Here is a 23,696-nt window from a genome sequence, read left to right as displayed (position 1 = left end):
TGTCACCAGCCCCGTGCCAGGATCCCCAGTGTCACCGGGGTCTCTCTCTGTGTCACACACCAGGAACCGACCCCCCCTCCGAGCACCAGGACCCCCGAATTTAACCGTCCTCGTGCACCGGGACCCTCTCAGGACCCTCGAGTTTCCTCTCTCCCCTCCTCGTGCACCGGCATCACCGGACCGCCCCCCCCTTTCCCGAGGAATCGCCGGAGACCCCCTCCATCAATCACCGGGCACCGGGACTACCAGAGGACCTCCCCCATCAATCAGCACCGTCACCGTGCACTGGGACAAACCCCCCCCATCGAGCAGTGACACCCCCTCATCGTGCACGGGGACCGCCGGACCCCCCCTCAAACATCGCCAGCCTCAGGCACCGAGATCACCGGAGACCCCTCCATGAGTCACCGGGACCCTCCCGTCATGCACCAGGACCACCGGAGACCTCCCCAGGAATCACCGGACACCCCCTCACGAATCACCGGGCACCGGGACGCCCCCTCGGGCACCGGGACTGGAACCCCCCTCGTGTACCGACCACCCTCCGGTGCACAGGGCCCGGACCCCCCTTTGTGCCCCCCCTGCCCATCCCGGGGATTCCGCCCCTCCCCTTTGACTTCCCCCGGGAACAGGAGCGGGAATGTGGGGGGGCGTGCGCTGGGGGGGCACCGGGGTGTCCCCAGCACCGGGGGGAGTCCCTTGGGGCTCGTTCCTTTCCCCCCTCTCCTCCTCCAGTTATCACCAGGGACCCCCCTAATTTACCGGGGCTCCCCCTATTCACTGCCCCCCCGTTCACCGACCGCCCCAACGCGCTGGGACCCTCCCCACACTCACAGCCCCTCCCCCATCCATGGGACCCCCCCACTCACTGCTCCCCCCCGTCACCAGGACCCCAAAATCCATGGGACTCCCCCCACACTCATCAAGACTCCCCCCAAATCCATGGGACCCCTCCCAGCCCCCACTCACCACCCCCTTCTCAGCACTCCCCGGACCCTCCCCATTGATCGAACGCCCCCATGGCCCCCCCAGCCCCTCGCCCTCGCATTGGGCCCCCCCGGGGCCGAGGCAGAGCCCTCCCTGAGGGACACCCCTCATCCCCGGCCTGCAGCCGCCCATGGAGCCGCTGACCACAACTCCCTGCCTGCGTCCATCCGGCCAATTCCTCTGGCCCCGCACAGCCCAGCCTGCAAAGCCAGCACCTGCTCCATGCCACTTCCAGGAGGTTGGGCTGCTGAAGGCGTGCTGGGCTGGGCCCTTTGTGACACAGGGCCGTTCTATCGGGTTCCTGGGTGCCGTTGGCCATTCTGTTGTCCTGGTGACATGGCACAGCCCCGCCCTGCAGGGGTATATACGGGGCACAGGGCCCTGAGCTGCCCAGTGCCAGGAGTGCCACTGGCTCAGGAGGAGGCAGCTCCTGGGACCTCTGTGCTCCAGACGACGTTACACATGGAGGAGGAAAAGGTGAACCTTGTTATAAATGAGAGACAAAAGTCTCAATATTCAGCAAAATTTAGATTTCTTTATTTGATAAAGAAAGAGCAAGCAGCGCGCTGAGGACCGTGAGGGGTCACCGCCCACTCCTCCCTCCACCGAACCTTGGTTTGCAGCCTCTTCTTATACTGTGGGTTCTCGTTGTTCACAAATTCACAAAGCCTTTGGGTGATAATCAGTCACAGATTGCCATCCAATCCTTCGAGATAAGCACCAGAGAAGTTCTGGGAGTCTGGTCCTTGAGATAGGCAGTATTGATTAGACAAAGGCAGGAAGGGCTTTTTGGGAAGTCCGATTTTGCAAGCTGGTAGTCAATACAACTTATTTGAAAAACATAACATAACATAATGTAAGATAATACAACATAATATAACATAACATGGTGATTTTAAACAGAATGATTTTATCATATAATTTCCTTTATCTAGTGTCCATGCTTCATTTCAGAGCTTAGTATTCTGGTTTATAGAAACCCCAATGCTTTTGTGATTAACACGAATCTTTTATCAATTGTCACAATTTCCCCACTTCTCTTTTTTTATCCCATTGATTCGTGTTCTGGTTTCAAATTTTGTCAGTACTTCTTGTACTAGATTTACTACATCTACTGCCATTAATTTTGTTGCCTTCTCAGGGTCTATTGGTATTGTAGCAACTTGCATTCCTTGAACCACCAACTGGATTAGTCGAATGAAGCATGGAACAAGACAAGGGATGAACAGTAGTCTTAATAATGCACATGTTAACATAAACCTTAATTTTTGCCACCAAGCTCCCCCCAACAGGTTATTCCACCAATTATCATTAATCATATTGTTTCAGGTTTGTACAGTATATGGGCTAATCGTTTTATTTCTTCTGCAATTTTAGTAATTACTTCACTATTATAATAAATTTCTAATCAGTATTCAGAATTATTAAATTTCCCACACACTCCCCCTCGATATTTCTGTTTGATTTCACTGTAGCAACTGTTCTGGCCCTAATCCCTCCCCCCCTCCATGGCCATTGTTCAGTCATCTGCATTCCTCTACAGATCCAAGATTAAGATCAGTAGTAATTTCTTTCATTAATTCTACAAATAAATTCTTTCCCAAGGTGGATAAGTCCCATTCGCTGAGTTGTTGTTTTATTTTCTCATACAAGTTAAAACGTCCCCCAAAGTTTGTCCTTTTTCCTTTGAACATTTTAGTTATAATTTTTTTTGTATCAATTCCTCCTTGTAGTGATCTTGCACTCCTCCCTGATCTGAATATCCCCACATACCTTCTTTTGTGAAGCAGAGGTGTGTCTCTCCTACTGGGCAACTTTGGTATGCTGATGGAGCCCACCCTCCTTTTCCCGAATTGGTGGCCACTTCTGTCCATAATAGTGCATAATGTGTTTATTATAGCAGGCCGAATTGATGTGTGTGTGGAAGGCAAGGGTGGATACCGTGCATCCCCGTACCCAATTGTCTGGTGACACTTGGAACAAGCATCAGCATTATTTCCTTTTATCATCATTAGCAATAGGATGACTCCCATGACCATTTTCATCCCTCTGCCTCCCTCAAGGCCTACGGGGTTGCTGCCAGTAGTCAAGGTTTGTTTCATCTTCTCGGCAGCAGGGAGTATGTCCTGGGGTCTCCCACTTTGTCTTTCTCTTTTGGTAGTGTTTCTTAATTTTGTCCCAAATTTAGCTTTAACATTTCAGTACGAGGTACAGCAGTGACAGCTCGGTATACACAACCCTTCCAACTCTTTTTTGCCAATACCTCTGCTCTGGCTTTCTTTTTTTCCTTGTTTCATTCTCAAATAACTCCCACCAGTTATGATCATCAGTTTCGATTTCTCCTTGTGCTGATAGGGTATTAAGTACCTTAATAGTTTCCTTACATTCATTTCTTCTACACTGAACACATAACGCGAGTGGGGGATACCCACCATAGGGATGACACCACCACAACTCAGTACAATATGGACACCTTTTTGGTTTTGTTTTTTTTTTTAATGAACGGGCTACAATTACATCCTTTTTGGTGACTCAAAAGACTGCATTAATTCTTCTAGGGCTTGTCTAAAGAGATTGGGGGATTCTGTAAAGCCCTGAGGCAATACTGTCCAAGGCAGTTGTTTCCTGCCCTTATCAGGATCTTCCCATTCAAAGGCAAAGCAATCTCTGCTACTTTCCTCTAATGGGCATGCCCAGAAGGCATCTTTTAGATCTATTACACTATACCAAGTGGAGTCAGGGGACAACTCCTTTAAGAGTGTATAAGGGTTTGCTACTACAGGAAATTTGGTAACAGTTCGCTGATTTATAGCTCTCAAATCCTGTACCAATCTGTAATTCCCGTCTGTCTTTTTGACAGGTAGAATAGGAGTATTATGTGGGGACATACATGGTTCCAAAGCCCCTTGTTGCAAAAGGTTTTCTATGAGAGGTTTAAGGCCCCGGCTCCCTTCCAGTGATATTGGATATTGGCGAACTTGGATAGGTAAATCGGGATCAGTGATTTTCACTTTGATAGGTTTCATTTTTAACTTCCCTATTTCTCCAGGGGTGTACCACACCTCAGGACATATTTGCTCCTCGTCCTTTTGGGTTAAAGCAAAAATTTTAAGCTACCCTTGGGATACTTCAATTTTCAAATCCAATGCTATTATTAAATCTCTCCCCAATAAATTATTTTCTGCATCTGGCAGTAACAGCAGATCTTTTAATTCAATTTTGTTCTGGGTCTCAATTTGCACATTTTTAATAATAGGGACCCGAAATGGTTCACCTTTTGCTCCAGCCACGAGTGCTGTTTCTCTACTAGGTTTACACCTTTTTGGTAGGTGTTTAATTATGGATTTTTGGGTTTCTGTATCTACTAAAAATTCCACCTCCTCTCCCTGGGGACCAATCTTTAATATTATCAAGGGCTCTTTGGATGGTATGGTCCCCAGTACATACAGCCCCTGACACCCCTATTCGTCTTCCTGGAACTTTTTTTTTTTTTCATCCTGTATCTGTTCTTTACAATTTTTCCTTATTTGACCTTTCTTGTTACAGTAAAAGCAGGTTCGCCTTGGTGAATAATTTCCTGCTTCATTTCCTTGTTTCGGTGGGGGTTTTTGTGGTTTCCCTCCCCCTTTCTGCTGGGTTTCTTTCTGTGTTTCACGAACTGCAGCTATAAAGATTTTTGCTTTTGCTTTCTGCTTCTCTTCATCCTTCCTTACATAAACTTTTTGTGCTTCTCTTAGCAATTCTTGTAACCCCCGATCTTGCCAATCGTCTAACTTTTCTAATTTCTTTCTAATATCTCCCCGTGATCGAGCAACAAATTGGGTTTTGAGGAGTGCCTGAGCCACTTGTGTATCAGGGTCTATCCCAGAGTACATTTGGAGATTTTTCCTCAGCCGATCCAGCCAGTCAGTCGGGGATTCGTCTTTTTTTTTTTTTTTTTTTTTTTTTCTTTCTCACTAAAAGCTTTATTAATATTTTGTCCTTTAGGAACTGATTCTCGGATACCTTTAACGAGTATCCATCTTAAGTCCATCATATTCTGGCAATGGACATCATTCTGATTATCCCAGTTAGGATTATTTGATGGCCATTTCTGGTCTCCCCTAGGTCCAATCTGATGCTCCCGGTCCCATACCCTCATTCCAGCCTGTCTGATCATTTCCCGTTCTTCTGTGGTGAATAGGATACTTAATATAGATTGTAATTCCATCCAAGTATACATACTTGGTCCGAGGAATTGATCTAGTCTCTCTGATACCCCTATAGGATCTTCTAATAGTTTTCCCATTTCTTTTTTAAAGTTTCTCACTTCCCCAGTGTTCAAGGGAACATTTACAAATCCAATTAATCCAGCCTGTTGTCCTGCTAATGGCACTTCCCTCAGGGGGTAAAGGCGAGCCTTTGTGTCGTTATCTCCCTCCTCTCTGGTGATACCATCTCTCTGGTATTCCTTTGAATGGAGCGAGTTCTTAGAGCTATGGGAGTACCAGGAGGAGAAGTGGGTGCGTGGGGAGGGTCTCCTGTATTTTCTGTATTATACGGAGGTGGGAGATTATCGAGGGGTTCCCAGGTAACCTTATTTTTATTTTCATCCTCTTTTTCTTTTAGAGTATATATCAAGGATGGCTTGGACTGTTTTGCCCACAGGGCAGCATACTCACATTCCTCTCTGTTAAATGGTTTTTTATGAGCCACATATGTGTTTAATGCCCGACAAATCCAACCCTCAAATGATCCGAACATGGGCCACTATAGGTTATCTTTACGGATCATTTCTCTGGTCCATTCCACCATGCAATATTGAATCAATTTTTCTTTACTTTTTCCTCTGTATACTGCCCCTGTGTCCCAACATCTTAATATTACTCCCAATGGGCTGCCTGGTGGTATTTCTGGCAACCTACTTGTCTTGTCTTTATTTTCCCAGTCTCCTTGTGGACCAAATGAACTTGAACCTCTTCGTGGGTCCTTGGGACTCAGAATCTTACTCCCTCTTTGTCCCATTTTTACCTCAAGGGACTGTCTTGAGGTGTTTGTACTCCCTGATGTGTTCCGCCCAAACCCCTGCCTCTCCTTGGGTCAGGATGGACTGGAACCCGCCTTTACCTGGGCTGGGATGGGAAAAGCAGCTTTTCCCTTCTCCCTCCGTGACTCGTGTGTTGCAATCTGCTTTTCTTTTCCTCCCCCTCTCCCCCCGCCCCCTTCCCGGGTCCTGCCTTTGCCTGGGCTAGGATGGGAAGGACCCAGCCTCTACCTGGGCTAGGACAAGAAAAGCAGTCTCTCCCTTTGTGCTCACTCGCTTCGTCCGGTCACCGGCCAGGTCCCTCGCGGAATGCTGGAAACGCGGATAGAAGGACTCTGCTCTCGCTTCGCAGCAAAGGCCACGTCTCATTCAGGCAAGCACACAGTCATCCCCACCAAACCAGACAGATACTCACAGTCCGATGCTCCTGTCTGGGTCTCCGTGCACGAGAATTACAGGTGATTTTGCCGCGGTCTTCCGGGGAGATTTTCCTTGCTCAGTCTATATGGTGCGGGACGTCGATGGGTCCCGAGAATCACTGACAAACCGGGGCCACAGCAGTGGGGCGCCTCCCCGAAATTGCAGTGCCTCTCAGGGCTCCAAAGACGTTCCGGGTATTGGCACCAAATTGTTATAAATGAGAGACAAAAGTCTCGATATTCAGCAAAATTTAGATTGCTTTATTTGATATAGACAGAGCGAGCAGCACACTGGGGAACGTGAGGGGTCACCGCCCACTCCACGCTCCCCCGAACCTTGGTTTGCAGCCTCTTCTTATACTGTGGGTTCTCATTTGTCTCGGTTTGAAAGACAGGTATGGTCTAAGGAAAGGCAGGAGCCCCTTTTCTGCGATGCAGAGTGCAACCCCCCTCCCCTTTAATTATTTTAGGTCCAATTCAGACACCTTCAGGCAGGAGATATGGGGATAAGAATAACAGTTCTTTACTGGTATCTAACAAAGCAGAAAAACAACAACAGCTATAAAAATTGGCAACAGAAACAGTCTAGCTCCGCTCCAGTCCCTTCTGGCCGCAGGCCGTCTCCCTGTGCTGTTACCGGTGCTGTGGGGGCAGGGCAGGTCCCGCGCAGTTGAAGAGGGCTGGGTGATGGCGGCCGCGGCCCAGGGGTGAGCGGGGATGGGGAAAGTTACTCCCCCCTCATGGTGTCGGTCGTGGTGCTCAGCAGAGTGTCCGGAGGTAGTAGGGTGAGCTGGGAGAGGAGCAGAGAGATGTCCAAAGGCAGGGAGCGTGGATCTCAGTGCTGGGATGGCAGGGGAAGATGCCAGAGCAGAGCCCAGGTTGTCTTCCCACTCCACGAGCCAAGCGAGAGAGAGAGCCCAGCTCCAGACCCCCCCCCCCGTCCCACCTTTCCTTTTCCGGTTCCCCCCCCTCTCCCTCCAGCCACCCCCCTACGAGAGAACATTATCTGTCGTTTTAAGGTGTAGCCACAATTACTTAGCATAACAATGGGAGAAAATTCCACTTAAAGAAAAGGGCTTAATTCAACCTCCAACATAAGGATAAGAAAGGAGGGCACTCACAAACAGCAGGGGAGCCAGAGGTTGAGATCATCACCGAGTCCCTGTCATATGAAAGTCTCTGTAATCTGTAAAAAGACATTATATGATGGGGCCGTGAGGCTTTTAAAACTTGGTTACTTTGGGTCTGGGACCTTATGGGTACAGGCGTCCAACTGGATGGTATTGAGGCAAGGAATTTGGGACTCTTGACCCAGGACTCAGGTGTGGAGCAGGTATTTGTAAGGGAGCCAGGCCTCCTTTCCCTCTGGGAGTGACTTTTAATGAGTGTGAGAGAGAGGTTTGTCCACAGAGACAGAATGCAGGAGCACCGCCGTAGAATGCCTTGGAAGACCCTTGAGGAAGGGATCCAACAGCCGAGAGAAGTGGCAGTGCTGGAGGTGCTCTTTGGGAGGGACAAACAGCATGACAATGACCCTGACAAGGTCAGGTGCACAGGGCAGAGATGGAATCTGACAAACCTGGGGCCATCTCACTACACCACCTTTAATGAAACAATTAATGCTAATAACAACTGAGAGACAGTGGGTTCTGTCACCAGCAAATTTAGAAATTTTGGGAGTATGATCAATGGCCCGATGCAGGCTCCTGTCTCTGCCATGGTCAAGGGCCTCCAAGAGAAGATGAGGGAGATGAGGAAAATCAGTGCAGCACCAGTGTGAGTCACAGGCCCCAAAATCAGAGCCCAGTATCCCCCAGCAAGACAGAGAAGGTACAACCCATGAGCTCACCTGTGGTTCTTTCTGTGTGATCATGGGGAAGACATGAGAAGGTGGGATGGGAAACCCACTTCTGTCCTGGCAGCACGGGTGTGTCAGCTCAGGGGGGAAAACACAAACTGAGGGAGCTCCACTAAAGTGAAGGTAGCCTCAGCCTCCCATGACTGAGGTGTTGGGTATTACAGAAGGGAGGATGATCTGTCAGATCCCCTTGAAGGAACCTCCAGCATGTATCCCCAGGAAAGAAATAATAACCATGGCTAGTGGGGCCCTGCCTCTAGCCAGAGAGAGGGACGGGAAAACTGGATCTTTTGGATGGTGTGGATCCGATGACCTGGCACATTAGAGCCACAGAAATATCGAGTGTTAGTTGATCCTGGTTCACAATGTACCCTAATGCCATTGGGACATGTGGGGACAGATCCTATGTCCATTGCTCAGGATTCCCTGTTTCCCCTCAGTGACACAATGGCCTCAGGCTTTCATGTGCCCACCAGTGTCACAATGGCCCCACACATCTGGGAGGTCCTGCAGTTTCCCAATGGCCCCACGGTTCCATGTGTCCCCTCAGTGTCACAATGGCCCCACGGTTCCATGTGTCCCTTCAGTGTCACCACGGTCCCACGGTTCCAAGAGCCCCTGCCGTGTCACAATTGCCCGATAGTTCCATGTGTCCCCTCATGTCACAATGGCCTCACGGTTCCATGTGTCTCCTGACTATCACCATGGTCCCATAGCTCCAAAAGACCCTGCCGTGTCACAATGGCCCAACGGTTCCATGTGTCCCCTCATGTCACAATGGCCTCAGGTTTCCATGTGTCACAATGGCATCATGGTTCCATGTGTCCCCTCAGTGTCACAATGCCACACGCTTCCAGGAGGCCCTGCAGTGGCGCAGTGGCCCCAGCGTTCCATGTCCCCTCGTGTCACAATGGCATCAGGGTTCCATGTGTCCCCTCAATGTCACAATGGCACCAAAGTGTCATGTGTGTCCTCAGTATCACAAGGGACCCAGAGTTCCATGTGTCCCCTTAGTGTAACAATGGCCCTATAATTCCAAGAGGCCCTGCAGTGTCACAATGGCCCCAGGGTTCCATCTGTCCCCTCAATGTCACAATGGCCCCACAGTACCATGTCTCTGCTCAGTGTCACAATGTCCTCACATTGTCACAGACGAGCAGCACTGGGGTGGGAGCAGCACCACTGGAGGGGTTGCAGCTGCACTGGAACAGGAGCAGTGGCTGTGGAACAACAGGGGAGAAGCTGTGGAACACAAGTCCTGTGAGGAGCAGCTGAGGGAGCTGGGAATGTTTATCCTGGGGAAGAGGAGGCTCAGGGGAGGGTGCCGCCTGCTGGGGGTTGAGCTCTTCTTGTAGGGAACAGGGACAGGACAAGAGGACACAGCCTTAACTGCACCAAAGGAAGGTTTATCCTGAACAGTAGAAAAAATTTATTCACAGGGTGATTTGGCATTGGAATGGGCTGCCCAGGGAAGTGATGGAGTCACTTGTAAATGAGGTAAGTGAACCACCTAATTAGTGGTTTGTCTTAATTTTCTTTTGTTTTTAATCAGAGTCAGGATTAAAAACATGAAGGAGGTGAATTTTCTCGAGTTTGGGCTTGGTTGTTTAATAAATCATATTTAAAGTACAGAGAGTTCTGCAACACGTCAAGCCACCAGCTAAAAGCCAGCAAGTGGAGGCGTATCGAGCTAGTTACAAGGTTTTTTAAAGTTAAAAAATTCTATAAAGAACTAACACCTATATTAATTTATACTTTTCACTAAATAACCAAACTGCTGTGACCCACTGTGCAGCATTAACTGTCCAGTCAGAAACTACTACCTGAAACCATGCAGAAGAAGGAAGAAGAAGACAGAAAGAGAAAACACTGTCCTGGGGTAAAATGCAAAAATGTGTATTCTATCACCATCTGTTGAAATGTATGAGGGGTGGTGATCCTTATCTCTGTGGGAGATATCCTCTGCTGATGTGCCATCTGATAAAGTCAGGGGGATGATCATCATTATCTTTTCACAACCCATCCTTCCTCCAGAAGATATATTCCGTTAATGGGCCATTAAGTCCTATTGTGTGACTGATAAGATTACATCAGCCCTTTGGGAGATGCCCCAGCCAGGGGCAGGAGCCAAGCCTTTCCTACCTAGATAAAAAACTGGGGTTTGGGACGTGAAGGCAGCCCTTTCCACTGCATCCCAGAGGAAAGTCAGACCTTTTCTACATCATCCCTGGAAAACTGCACCTTCTACAGGAGCACTGCTTCAACGGAACCACATCTGTCATCCAGGAGGACTGCAGCCACCATTTATATGGACTGCTACTGACTGACAGGGTGTAAGCTTGGATTCTGACTCTGTTGGTGGTTTTTCTTTTGTATTATTGCATGTATTTTATTTTTTCTTTTTTTTCCTATTAAATTGTATTCCTGACTTGGAGTCCCACATTGGTTTTACTTTCAAACCAACAGAAGCTCTTAAAACCTTCCATCTTGTCCCATACTTCTTACTATATTCTAAAAACCCCAAATTCCAAACCCTTCAGCCTGTGAAATCACACACTTTCATTCCAATAACAAACCTGTGACTCCAACTCTATTATTCAAATTTGGAAGCCTTCTCCAAGGCCTCAAGTCAAAAGCAGTGTTCTCCTGGGGGTCAGTATCAGAAAGTACAAAAAGTTCAAAACTCCCAGGTTTCTGGGATCCAACAGTCACCGTCCCTGGAAGTGTTTAAGGAAAGACTGGATGTGGCACTCAGTGCCATGGTCTGATGACAAGGTGGTGTTGGGTCATTGGTTGGACTGGATGATCTCAAAGGTCTTTTCCAACCTAAGTTCTGTGATTCCGTGATTCAATGGAGCATCAATGGAAAATGGGTGGATAAAGAGTGGAACAGGCCCGGCAGCTGTTCTGGGAGCAGTGCTGGAGATGCCGAAGGGAACGGCGGCGGAGCGGGAATGGAGCGGCGCCGGAGATGCCGAAGCTGCGGGACACAGAGCAGCTCTGAGCGCTGTGTCCTGCAGGAGCCAGCCCTGCACACCAGAGCCGAGCCCGTCAGGCTGTTGCCCGATGCCCCAAACAGAACACAAACTAACAGAGTGTCAGTTTATGCGGTGCTTTATTCAGGGCCCGGGGAACCTGCGGACTCGCGTCCAAAGTCAGGGTCCCACAGTTCCCTTTTTCGTCAGGTTTTTATACCTTTTTACAAAGTAGTCTACGTGCAGAGGTACACATTCTTCAAGACAATACAGATACATAAATCTTGTAGATATCATTCCTAAATGTTATAAATTTTGCATGCTTGTCTATTCAAAACTATAGGCTACCCCCCTTTAATTCCCCCTTGCATGTTTTCCCATCACCAGAACCCTTTATTTATTATTATACTTTAGCCTTATCCTGAAAGTTTCTAAATGTTCTATATGCTCCACTAAATTCTTTAATTATCTTTAATTATTGTTTCCACAGTCCCCAGCTCATTCCCAGGGCTGGTTCCCAGGGCCTGTCTGAGAACTGCAGTTTTCTAAGCCTTAGCATGACTACTACTATATCTACATTAGTCCTTTTTCTCATTATTTCGGTATCAAGGCTGACCCAGAGCAGGGGGCAGAGGCAGGAATTGCTGCTGGGCCATGGGAGGTGCGAATTGAGTGCATTTAATGGTGACTTGGGAGTTTGATTCTTGTCACTGCAGCCACATTCTGTGGTGCCAGGACCCTTCCAGTTCATCTGAAGTCATGAACTCAGGACAAAAGTGGAACAAAAGGAATCAAAGTGCCTTCTCAGCTGCAGGGAAACACATCTTGGTTTAATGATTTCTGATACAGGAGCCAAACTGGGTCAGTTATTGGTCTGTGGTTTGCTCTAATCCAGGAACAATTTGCAAGGTACTGCAATTTGGCATTAAAAACGAGCAACATACCTCATCATCTGAATATTGCATATGGAGTACAGAGCTATTTCTGCTTGTTCTTATTGTGTTTTGTCTTCTTTTTTCTCCTCTGCCACAGTCAGGATTAAAAGCTCGAGAGACGGTATTTCGTGTTTTGACTCCGATGTTTATTCTTATCTAAATTACAGTGAGTTCTACAGCACTTCTAGCTAACAAGCTAAAAATGGTGATGTATCTCTGTCTTTACAAGGTCTTTTAAGGCCTAACTGTCCAATTAAGAATGAACATCTAAATTAGTTTTACTTTTAACCCAATAACCAATCACCTGTGACCTGCAATGAGGAATTTTCTATCCAATTAAACAAGATCCCACCTAGACCCATGAAAAAGAAGGTGAACAAGAAAGAAACCTCCATCTTGCCTTCTACATATTACTATATTCTAAAACCCTAAATTCCAAAATTTCTACCATGTGATATTACACAATTTTATTTAAACTTCACACCAGTGATCCCAGTTCTATCATTCAGTTTTCGAAGCCTTCTCCACAGCCTCAGGTCAAAAACTGTATTTTCTTGTGGGTCAGTATCTGTCAGCACAGAAAGTCTAAAACTCTCAGGGTCCAGGGTTCCAACAGTTATGATCAAGGGAACAACAGGAATTCCTTTCTTTCCTGGTTTCACTCTTTCTTCCTCTCTCTGGATTTAAGCCTCCACCACTCCCTGCAGGTCTGCTTTCCATAATCTGCTCCTCTGGAGTTGGGATGTGACAAATGAGCAGTGGAAAGAGGGAGGATAATGGATAATGGACCATTCCAACTACAAACTCTGTTTTAGTAGCCTCCGGATTTCCAGTGTTTAGAAATTGTCATGTTTTAAACTACCTGACCAAATCCCATGTTTCTCGCTTTTGCCCTGGCAGAAATCCTTCCTTTGGCCTGATTTAGGAACTCATCCTCAGAAACACCTCATTGCAGACGCTTTTCTGTTGGTTTTGGTAAGAGATGACAAGAAAACTAGCAGGAGGGGGAGGGATGAGGAAGAGGGAAGAAACAATTCCTTTCTTGTGTCTCCCTTGTGGAAAGTCTCCTCTAGAGGTTGTGCTGCAGCTGGAGACTTGGCCAGAGGGAAGTGACTGAGCTGAGGCAGCAGAGGCATCTCCTCCCTGGTTTGTAGCCCTAGGGCTGGGAGGGGACACAGGTGCCCCCCTTGCACCCCACAAACCCCTGGAATGGGGGATTCTCCCTGCCTCTGCCAGGTGCTCCTTATCCATGCCTGGCCTGGGTGCTCCTGGTCTGAGCTCCCTCCCATGGTCATTCCTGGTGGTGGGGAGTGGGAGGGAGGAGTTCAGTGCCAATGTGGGAGGTGCCAGCAGGGTCAGAGATGTGGGGAGGTGACAGTGACAGAGTGACAGGATGTGCAGATGGACACAGGGACAAGACAACACCTCTGGGGGAAAGCTCTTGGAGATTTGGGCGTTTTTTGTTTGTAAAATACACACGGACACAGACACACGGACACAGAGCAAAGCTTTGCTCAAAGGGTTTATTGATTATTCAGGGGAAATGGCCCGGGGCTCAAAAGGTTCAAGGGGTTCCTCCAGGGATGATCATCTCCTCATGCCACCAGAGGGGATCGGGACACCGGTGTCCCCACAGCTTGCAATCCTAAAAATCAAAACCCAGAAGGTGACCTCTGGTGCCCACTGGGAAATGAGAGGGGCCCTGTCCCCACCCCTCTCCCTGCAGGCACGGCTCACCTAGGCACCCAGAGAGGCAGCCAGGCACTTCTGCCGCAGAACAGCCTCCAGCTTCTCAACAGCTGGGGGCTGGGGACAAACACAGCATTAGAGACACCCTGGGGACACTGGGCTGCACTGGGAGGTGGGGGAAAGAACAGGGGTCCTTGGGGAAGGGTCCTGCGGGGGGAAATGGGGGGCAGGAGCTGCTGTGCTCCTGCCCAGAAGCCCTGGGGTCCTGCCAAGAGGCCCAGCTGGGGCAGGGGCTGCGTCCTGGGTCACCCAGGGGGGTGCTGGGGGAACAGGGATGGGAATGCAATGGGGGCCTGGGAAAGGGGTTCTCTGGGGAGGATCTGTGGGGCAGGGGAGTTGTCTGGGGTGTCAGTAGGGGTGCACTGGGCTGTGCTGGCACAAATTGAGATGGTCTGGGGTGTGGTGGCCATGCAAGGGGAGGGTCTGACACTGCCAGAACTCGTGGTACCCACCAGAGGCGTCTCCAGGATCACGACATCGTCTACATCAATCTGCAGAGAGACCAGGAGACCTCGCTGGGAACTGGGATGGCCCCGGTGCCAGCAAAGGATGGGGGGAAACAACTGCCCCCAAATTCCCAGAGGGGATGCCCTCCAATCCCAGCACCCCACTCACCTCCCGCAGATCATCTTGGGTTCCTTCCAGGAGCGCCTGGGAAACAAGAACAAAAGTTTAACGTGGTTTGGACCCTTTGGGGCTGTGGGGGGACAGGGAGCAGGGTGGAGGTGATGGGGTGGGAATTCAGGGCCTCCAAGGAGATCTGTTTGAGGTGGGGGGAGACCCAAAGACACTGAACTGGGGTCAATGGAGGGACCAAGGGACTGGGCTGGGTCTGGAGAAGGGGCTCGGTGTGAGGTACAGAGGAGGAGAAAGGAATTGCAGGGTAGGGACATGGGAATGCAAGGGAGGGGCTGGGTGGGGACAGAAGAACGAGGATGGGTCAGGACAAAAGCGACAGGACCGAGAGAGGATTTGGGAAGGGGGGAGGGAGTCAAGGCATTGTTGAAGGGGACCGCGCTGCTGTGACCAGGAAGAAAAGCAAATGATTGTGGGGTGGGACATGGAAGGAAAGGCGTCGGGAATGGTCAGTGGGAGGCGTTTGGGGACCCTGGAGAGGACACAGAGGAGGGAGCAGGGACGGAATTCCTGAAGGGACCCAAAGGGTGGGATGGGAGGGGACAAAGGGCAGGGTGTGGGGACAGCGTTTGGCTGGTGCCTCACCTTGGCCTGTGCCGGGGGGCACAGCAGGATGGAGAAGAGCAGGGCCACGCTGAGCACAGCCACCTTCATCTTCCTCTCGCACTGGGCAGTGCTGGCTGAGGCTGCAGCAGGGCAGGAGCACCTTTATCCCTGCCGGGACTCCTCCATGCGCCCTCCCTGACAGCCCCCAGACCAAAGCCCGGCTTGGCACAGCCCCCAGCCCCGGCCACAAGCCCAGCCCTGGCACAGAGTCCATCCCGGCCGTGGCACGGATCCAGCCCCGCTCCCCGCATCCCTGCAGCTTCCTGCACGGGGCAGCTGCCCCTGGAGGGGACCGGGCACCCGGGGGGCCGAGGGGGGCAGGCAGGGATCCAAAGCCAGCTGGGGACCCTGTGGGGACACCCCCACTCCAACACAATCCATCCTCCAACAGCCCCCAGCCCCACACCCCCCATCTCCCGGTAACCCTCCTCTCCAAGGGTTTTTCCTTCCAGACACCCCAGAGTTGACCCCAGCCACTCACCCAGTGGGTCTGAGCAGAATCGTCACTGTTCCTCCTCCTGCCCCATGGGGAAACAGGAGATGGACTGACCCCTCTTCTTGGGACAACGAGACTCCACAATATTGGAAAATTGGGATATGATAGGACAGAGGTGTCATGAACTTGGGAAATAGCCAGGTGATTTGGATCTCCAGGCTCTGGAGTCACTGGGGAGAACTGGGAAGTGATCACCTCAAGACAAGGCTGAAGCTTGGGGAATTGCTCAGGTGTGGCACTTCCCACATCCACACCACCCCATAATTTCCTTTCCCTACATGACCCAAACCGGTCCCATCTTCAGCCTCAGGGTGGAGTCCAGGTGGGAATATTCCCTGCTCTGGGACTGACCCTCCTCCTGTCACACCTGCAGTCAATAAAACCTCCCAGAGCTCCTTGGTCCTGCTCTGCACAGCTGCCACTCATGGGGGGTGCCAGGGACCCCATTCCCAACAAGGCTCCCATTCCAGCTCTGTCCCTGCCTGGGACTTGCCCACAGCTCCCCAAGGCCCTTGTCCCCACACAGGGTCTCTGCACTGCCCTGGCCTTGTGCCCAGGCCAGCAGTGGCCCTGAGCAGGATGTGCCCATCCCAAGGAACATGGGGAAGTTGGAACTTCTCCTAGAGCAGCCATTGGGAGCTAATTGGGCAAACAGAGGTGCCCAGTCAGGGGAGGGATCTTGGTCCTGTCAGAATCTCTGATAAGCCCTGATATAATCTTATCAGTCACACAATAGGACTTAATGGCCCATTAACAGAATATATCTTCTGGAGGAAGGATGGGTTGTGAAAAGATAACGATGATCATCCCCCTGACTTTATCAGATGGCACATCAGCAGAGGATATCTCCCACAGAGATAAGGATCACCACCCCTCATACATTTCAACAGATGGTGATAGAATACACATTTTTGCATTTTACCCCAGGACAGTGTTTTCTCTTTCTGTCTTCTTCTTCCTTCTTCTGCATGGTTTCAGGTAGTAGTTTCTGACTGGACAGTTAATGCTGCACAGTGGGTCACAGCAGTTTGGTTATTTAGTGAAAAGTATAAATTAATATAGGTGTTAGTTCTTTATAGAATTTTTTAACTTTAAAAAACCTTGTAACTAGCTCGATACGCCTCCACTTGCTGGCTTTTAGCTGGTGGCTTGACGTGTTGCAGAACTCTCTGTACTTTAAATATGATTTATTAAACAACCAAGCCCAAACTCGAGAAAATTCACTTCCTTCATGTTTTTAATCCTGACTCTGCTTAAAAACAAAAGAAAATTAAGACAAACCACTAATTAGGTGGTTCACTTACCTCATTTACAAGTGACTCCATCACTTCCCTGGGCAGCCCATTCCAATGCCAAATCACCCTGTGAATAAATTTTTTCTACTGTTCAGGATAAACCTTCCTTTGGTGCAGTTAAGGCTGTGTCCTCTTGTCCTGTCCCTGTTCCCTACAAGAAGAGCTCAACCCCCACCAGGCGGCACCCTCCCCTGAGCCTCCTCTTCCCCAGGATAAACATTCCCAGCTCCCTCAGCTGCTCCTCACAGGACTTGTGTTCCACAGCTTCTCCCCTGTTGTTCCACAGCCACTGCTCCTGTTCCAGTGCAGCTGCAACCCCTCCAGTGGTGCTGCTCCCACCCCAGTGCTGCTCGTCTGTGACAATGTGAGGACATTGTGACACTGAGCAGAGACATGGTACTGTGGGGCCATTGTGACATTGAGGGGACAGATGGAACCCTGGGGCCATTGTGTCACTGCAGGGCCTCCTGGAATTATAGGGCCATTGTTACACTTAGGGGACACATGGAACTCTAGGTCCCTTGTGATACTGAGGACACACATGACACTTTGGTGCCATTGTGACATTGAGGGGACACATGGAACCATGATGCCATTGTGACACGAGGGGACATGGAACGCTGGGGCCACTGCGCCACTGCAGGGCCTCCTGGAAGCGTGTGGCATTGTGACACTGAGGGGACACATGGAACCATGATGCCATTGTGACACATGGAAACCTGAGGCCATTGTGACATGAGGGGACACATGGAACCGTTGGGCCATTGTGACATGGCAGGGTCTCTTGGAGCTATGGGACCATGGTGATAGTCAGGAGACACATGGAACCGTGAGGCCATTGTGACATGAGGGGACACATGGAACCATCGGGCAATTGTGACACGGCAGGGGCTCTTGGAACCGTGGGACCATGGTGACACTGAGGGGCCACATGGAACCGTGAGGCCATTGGGAACCTGCAGGACCTCCCAGATCTGTGGGGCCATTGTGACACTGGTGGGCACATGAAAGCCTGAGGCCATTGTGTCACTGAGGGGAAACAGGGAATCCTGAGCAATGGACATAGGATCTGTCCCCACATGTCCCAATGGCATTAGGGTACATTGTGAACCAGGATCAACTAACACTCGATATTTCTGTGGCTCTAATGTGCCAGGTCATTGGATCCACACCATCCAAAAGATCCAGTTTTCCCGTCCCTCTCTCTGGCTAGAGGCAGGGCCCCACTAGCCATGGTTATTATTTCTTTCCTGGGGATACATGCTGGAGGTTCCTTCAAGGGGATCTGACAGATCATCCTCCCTTCTGTAATACCCAACACCTCAGTCATGGGAGGCTGAGGCTACCTTCACTTTAGTGGAGCTCCCTCGGTTTGTGTTTCCCCCCCTGAGCTGACACACCCGTGCTGCCAGGACAGAAGTGGGTTTCCCATCCCACCTTCTCATGTCTTCCCCATGGTCACACAGACAGAACACAGGTGAGCTCATGGGTTGTACCTTCTCTGTCTAGCTGGGGGACATTGGGCTCTGATTTTGGGGCCTGTGACTCACACTGGTGCTGCACTGATTTTCCTCATCTCCTCCCTCATCTCCCTCATCTTCTCTTGGAGGCCCTTGACCATGGCAGAGACAGGAGCCTGCATCGGGCCATTGATCATACTCCCAAAATTTCTAAATTTGCTGGTGACAGAACCCACTGTCTCTCAGTTGTTATTAGCATTAATTGTTTCATTAAAGGTGGTGTAGTGAGATGGCCCCAGGTTTGTCAGATTCCATCTCTGCCCTGTGCACCTGACCTTGTCAGGGTCATTGTCATGCTGTTTGTCCCTCCCAAAGAGCACCTCCAGCACTGCCACTTCTCTCGGCTGTTGGATCCCTTCCTCAAGGGTTTTCCAAGGCATTCTACGGTGGTGCTCCTGCATTCTGTCTCTGTGGACAAACCTCTCTCTCACACTCATTAAAAGTCACTCCCAGAGGGAAAGGAGGCCTGGCTCCCTTACAAATACCTGCTCCACACCTGAGTCCTGGGTCAAGAGTCCCAAATTCCTTGCCTCAATGCCATCCAGTTGCACGCCTGTACCCCTAAGGTCCCAGACCCAAAGTAACCAAGTTTTAAAAGCCTCACGGCCCCATCATACAATGTCTTTTTACAGATTACAGAGACTTTCATATGACAGGGACTCAGTGATGATCTCAACCTCTGGCTGCCCTGCTGTTTGTGCATGCCCTCCTTTCTTATCCTTATTAACTAGGTGCTTTGTTCTCATCCTAGATTTCTTAGTTTCCACAGGGGTGACTGCTGCTGACTACAAGTGCTCTTGCAGTACATTTGGAACCTGGACAGATGTAATGTCTGTGGGTTCCACTGCTGCACCATCAGACTCTCCCTCTTTAAGGCAGGGGGAGGGTTTCTCACCAGCTGGAGCAAGGTACTCCTTCAGCATCTGGCTCATCTCATGTATCTCCTTCACTGTAACCCCTACCCACTCTGGGTGGTTTCTTTCTGAAGTGGGCTGTGGGGCAAGGTCAGGCTCTGGGGCAGGGTTAGGCTCTGTGGAAACATCCCTAGTCTCTGGAACAGGGTCAGTCTCTGCAGCAGCATCCCGATTTCCTGGGGTTGTTATCCAAGTCAATGTCCCCTTGTCTCTGAATGTCAAACAGAACAGGCAGATTAGCAACACCAGCCACTGTATGATATCATTAGCATTTAGAGTGGATTTGAAGCCTTTGAAAACTGGTGGGGTGGACCTAAACAACTGGGTGATGGGTTGGGAGAAAATTTCCCCTGCTCTCACTTCCTCACATTAAGTACCATTATTGAAGTAATCCCAAAAGCACACAGATAGAGTGTGATAGCTCTAAATCCATGTACTTACCTTCCAGAGAGAGTTAAAAAGCCATGAATTCCTCACCTTATCAACCCACAAAATGAATTCTATAATAGTCACAGTACCCTTAGTGATAGCACCCGTGTTGAGATAAGGGGCTGCAAGTGGGAGAGATGTAGCTGTGACCACGTGCAGGCCGAGCCAGGGTAAGCTGGACACCATGGTGCCACCTAAAACACAAAATCAGGTCACACAAGAACTATTATTCCTTTTCCAGCCTTTCCACTCAATGCCCACAGGTTCCACCGTCGGGTGCCAAAATCACTCCTGGTTTGAATAAAAGACAGGTGTGTGCTAGGGAAAGCAGGGCCTTCCCTTGAAATGAAGAAAGCAAATCCCTCCCTCTGAATTAGTACAATTTTGAAATTAAGGGGCTCTCAGACCAAGATATGGGGATAGGAATGACAGTTCTTTACCAGTATATCTAAGAAGGCAAACAGAACAACAACTCTGGAATTAACAAGAAGCAGAACAGGAACCCAGTTCCAGTCCTTCTCGGCCTCAGGCACTTTCCCCTGTGCTGCAGTCACCGTCACCGCTGGCAGTGAGCGCTGGCAGGTTCCCGGTGGACGGGGCAGATGTGACGATCCCGGCACCTGCAGGGGCTGGGGGTGATGGCAGCTGTGTCCCAGATGGGAAGGGATGGAGGAGAGGCAGGATGCTGGGAAAACAGCAAGCTGAAGCGGGAGGGCGTCCAAGCAGGGGTGCAGGGTCCAAAACAGAGAGGCAGCTCCCGGCGTTGGGATGGTGGGGGGGTAGCAATGACCTTTCTGCTCCGAGAGCCAAAAGCGAGCGAGAGCCAGCAACTGCCCCCCGCCCTCCTTTACCTGCTTCCAATCTCACCGTGTTCCCCCTTTCCCTCCCCCCGCCCTCCGAGAGAAACTCCCAAAAAAACAGGGAACCTCTCCCTGGTGCTAGGACCTAACCATCAGTGCTTCTTAGCATGTCAATGGGAAAAAAATTCCACAGGCAGAGAGGAAAGGAAAAAACAACCCCCAACAGACGCTTATCCAGTTCTTCACTGATTTCAGGTTTATCAGCTGTTGCAGACACTGGGATGATGGTACGTTTTAATGTTTGGTAATAATCTAATTTTACAAGTGTTTTTAATTATATCTGCTATCGGAAATGTTTTGGATTGTTATATCAGAATTATTCCCAGTTACTGTAAGTTTTTGGTTTTACTACATGTATTGTTTTGTTTTGAACTTCCTTTCATGGCAAGAATCATGCATGCTGTTTTTAAAACAAAGAAGGGGGAGTTAGGTCCTAAATATTTACATATTTACAAAAAACATTTTGCAATATTTATACAAAAAAAGTAAAATTTTGAATGTAAGGCTCTTGAATTGAATGTACAATGACAAAGACTAATTAATTCATTAACTTAAGGAGAAGGTATGCATGTGTTTTTATCATCAACAACTTCAAAGTAGTCACCTGTTTTTTCAGCCAAATATCAATTGCCTCCAAGAAAATGAAGCCCAGTGAGAAGAAAAAGAACCTAATCACCATGCAGCCTTCGTGGCCAGAGCAAAATCAGAAGTAGGACTGCCAAGACATAGCTGTGTCTGGAAATTTACAGGCAAATTGCCAAGGAAAGCCTTAGGTCATCATCATGGTATAGTGTTCCTACAAACCTTCTTCAGTAATTCCCTGTTCCAGGATCCAAGAGCACATTCAGTGATGTCAAAGATTAACATTTCAAGCTAATTGACTATTTGGACTTTAAAACAATGGTCATTTATTCCCATTTGCCTAGGAGACATTGGACATTATTCTTTTGTTTTCTCATGCTGTGAAACCCTGTGTCAATGACCTGATAGAATTTGCTAAGTTTTGTTGATTGTAATCTGTCGTTTATGTATCTTATCCCATATCTAATAGATAACCAGTAATAACCTTAATGAGATAACACCCTCACAAGAGAGAGCTATTTTATCATCAGACCATATGAACCTTCTTTGAATTAATGAAAAAGGGTGAGATGTTGCAGTCAGGTAGACAAATTATAAAAGAAAGGCTTCATAAAATCAGGTCTTGCTAAATTAATAGCTAGCCTGTCACTTCTTCTATGTGCAGCTAAGTTACTTGATTGTTTCCATGTGAAAACAATCTTAAGCATGAAAACAATTAACACAACAAGCTATTCTGGTAAGAGAACCATTTGCACCTGCAAGAAACAAGAAATCTGTCCTGCTGGGGACAAGGACGTTCATTCTCTTCCAGGAGCCCAATGCCCGGCTGGGGCTCCAGGGCAGGGGGTCCTTGAGCAGCTGCCCCAGAACCTCCGCCAGGGTCTCCCAGCGCAGCTGGAGCCGCTCGGCCTGGGGTTCCCAAAGGCCTCAGCCAGCCCCAAGTCCCTGCCAGGAACCCTCAACTCCCTCCAAGCCAGCATCCCCCACAGCCCCTGCAAGTTCCCCCCATGGCACCGGCCGTGGCCGTGTCCCCACATGTCACTGGCCATGTCCCACCATGTCCTCACCCATGGCTGTGTCTCCACCATGTTTCCATCACTGTCCCCCACATCTCCATCCATGCCTGTGTCCCCCCATGTCCCCACGAATGGCCACATCCCCCTCCATGTCCATGTGTCCCCATGTCACTCTCCAGGTCTGTGTCCCACCATGTCATTGTCCCTCCGTGTCCGACCCATGTCTCAGTTCAGTGTCTTTATTTTTACCCCAGTGTTGGATGTTTTAAAGGGATGAAGAGAAATGAAAAGCAAATCAAGGCCAAAAGAAAAGAATTTCTCTGTCTGTGCAAGCTGAAGATCCACGTGCTTGGGAGGGAGGGAAGATCATTTTTGGAGGAGTTTCCACCCCACTATCTCCAAAATCTTGGTCTTTGCCTGAGTTCATCACCATTTGGCTGCGGAAGACACCCTTGGGTAATAGGAAATCAAAATCCTGGAATCACTGAGGTTAAATGTAGTAGTTTTGGTTTATTAATTTGAGTTTTTTTGTTGTGAGAGAGGATTAAGAAGTAGACAAAAAACAGGTTTTACTTTAAAAGGTATAAAGAGAAATTTTATTACTAGAAACTATAGGAAAAAAACCCTTAGAAGAAAACTAAACTTTTTTGTTTGTTGGTTTGATTTTTGTGGTTTTTTTGACCATCCAACACCAATCCTCCCATGGGGGATGGAGCTGGAGCAGAGCACGAAGCTCTTCCCACACTCGGGGCACTCACAGGGCTTCCCTTAGTGGTGCCTCCGTTGGTGTCGGGTCAAGGTTGAGCTCCGTGAGAAGCTCTTCCCACACTCAGGACACTCGTAGGGCCTCTCCCCAGTGTGGATGCGCCGGTGCAGGATGAGATGGGAGTTGTGCTTGAAGCCCTTCCTGCAGTCGGGGCAGCGGAAGGGCCTCTCCTCTGTGTGAATCCGCTCATGTAGGAGGAGATTGGAGCTGGTTTGAAACCTCTTCCCACACTTGGGACACTCGTAGGACCTCTCCCCAGTGTGGATGCGCTGGTGTCTTCTCAGGGTAGAGCTCCATCCAAAGCTCTTCCCACATTCCAAGCAGGTGTATGGCCGTTCCCCTGTGTGGATCACCTGGTGCTCCATCAGATGAGAAATACTCCTGAAGCTCTTCCCACATTTCCCACACTCATAGGGCCGTTCTCCAGTGTGGATCACCTGGTGCCGGATCAGCTTAGAGCTGTAGCTGAAACCTTTCCCACATTCCAAGCACTTGTGGGGCTTCTTCCCTCCATGAAGCTTCTCCACCAGCTCTGAGCTCTGCCTGGATCTCCGGCCGCCTTCCCGGCTCAGGGAGGGTCTTTCCTCCTCGCAGCTCCCTGGGCTGGGTTTGCCGCCCCTCCTCGAGAGA

Source organism: Sturnus vulgaris, unplaced genomic scaffold (assembly GCF_052056855.1).
Source record: "Sturnus vulgaris isolate bStuVul1 unplaced genomic scaffold, bStuVul1.hap1 Scaffold_180, whole genome shotgun sequence".
In the NCBI taxonomy this organism is placed as follows: Eukaryota; Metazoa; Chordata; class Aves; order Passeriformes; family Sturnidae; genus Sturnus; species Sturnus vulgaris.
This window is presented reverse-complemented; position numbering follows the sequence as displayed.